The following is a 1,713-nucleotide window of genomic DNA, read 5'->3' as shown; positions in this document are numbered from 1 at the left end:
ATCATCCTTTCTAGTATTATCCGGGTATCATTGCTAGTTTCTGGTTTTTATGAGAGCCAATGGTGGATGCAACTATACAGGACAAAGATAATTAGTGCAAATTTTATGGACTGGTTATGTGCTTAGTATTATGTTTCAGCTCGTAGCTCTTTCTGACTATGATCATTTCAAACGTAATGTTTTTTGTTGTTGTTGTGGGTGGCTGTCGATGATAGGATGAGTAGGAGACAGATGAATTTAATGCACAAATGGCATTGGTCCCAAAACTAGAGGTAATCTATGAACGTAATCTTTGAAAGTGGGTCATCTGTAGGGTTGTGATATCACTAATAGATATACTAATAATGGTGTGGTTTCATTTATTGTGGCAGAATGAGCCTTCTAGCAATGGTAGACCGAATCCACCTCCAAAGAGGAATGTGCATTCATTTCGCTTATGGCCTCTGATTTGAGCACTCATGGAGGCTTTTCGGCTCTCAAATGACATGTTTATGAATATATTCTGATCCAAGAGTTGGTAGATAAAGATCTGCATGTGATCGATTGGCAGTTTAGACATATTTTACGAGGTGGGTATCATTTTCTTATTATGTATTGTGTGGTCTCTTCTCTCTATACTCTTTTGGAATATCATTTTTTAAGCCATAAATAACCGTGTCATCTTCAAATCACTGACAATTTTATGTTTATTTTTGTCCAAGAGAGTTGGGGAGTTAACAACTAAAGGTGGTGTTGTTAACATTTTTCACATTCTATTTCAGCCATTACAAATGATGTTCATATGATGAAGACAAAGATTGAATGTAAACTTGAATATCAAGATTCTTGTCTTCCATTACCATTATCTGAACAGAACCTATATTTGCAAAAAGAGGGGTAAAAATTTATTAAGACAGAAAGGAATACAACAAGGAGAGCTCAACAAGGAGCTCGATCTTGAGCAACAAGATCATCAAATTCTTGCACCATCTCAAAGGACAGTTGCCTCCCATCCCTAATATTCCAACCCAGATCATGACTAGAAGCCCATTTGACTAAACAATCAGAACCTATATTATACTTTTGAAAGTTTCAACTTAATTTTTACTTATCATACTTGAAGTTACAATGCATAAGTTTGCATCAAGTTACCAAGCAATGTAAACCAAAAGTTTTCTTGAATGATAAAAAAATCTAAAATTTCTTGTGAGAGAAGGTTAAGAGGAAGAACTCACAGAATAATCAGAAAATAAACCTTTCAAAGGCAGCTTTCTAACATTTTAAATAAATTCTATCAAAAGTTTATTATTTAATGCTAGATTAAAAAAATTAATATATAAATGCAAATTAAATTATTTATATATGAATAATAATTATTATATATTTTAAAGAAAACATTAAGGCAAGAACCTACAACACATTGGTAAATTGTGAGCCTCTTATATGGGAGGTCTTGGGTTCGAAACTAATTGACTTAAAGAAACAAACAATAACAATTAATCAAAACACATAATAATTAAAGAAATTATTGAAAATAATTTTATAATGAAAATACAATCTTATGTGAAGTTGGATTCATTTCCATCATCTCTATCTATTTACACTCAATCCAACATATTTGATCCATATGTTAAATCTCTATTTACATATCATAAAAGCATCAAATTATTTATATAACATTTCACATAATGAATTATTTAATCATTACTCTAGCTTTAAAGTCAAGTTCTATAA

General features: G+C 31.3%; 1 long non-coding RNA gene across 1 annotated transcript; it reads left to right on the top strand.

The window, feature by feature from the left end:
* Positions 1–213: 213 nt before the first annotated feature.
* On the top strand, positions 214–1,115 carry LOC149533582 (uncharacterized). Its single transcript, XR_016358039.1, has 2 exons — positions 214–272; positions 372–1,115. It is a non-coding gene; the product is annotated as an uncharacterized LOC149533582 (long non-coding RNA).
* Positions 1,116–1,713: the final 598 nt, after the last annotated feature.

This window comes from Cupressus sempervirens, chromosome 10 (assembly GCF_028749045.1).
Source record: "Cupressus sempervirens isolate cs-2001-9-10 chromosome 10, ASM2874904v1, whole genome shotgun sequence".
NCBI classification, from domain to species: domain Eukaryota; kingdom Viridiplantae; phylum Streptophyta; class Pinopsida; order Cupressales; family Cupressaceae; genus Cupressus; species Cupressus sempervirens.
This window is presented reverse-complemented; position numbering and strand designations above follow the sequence as displayed.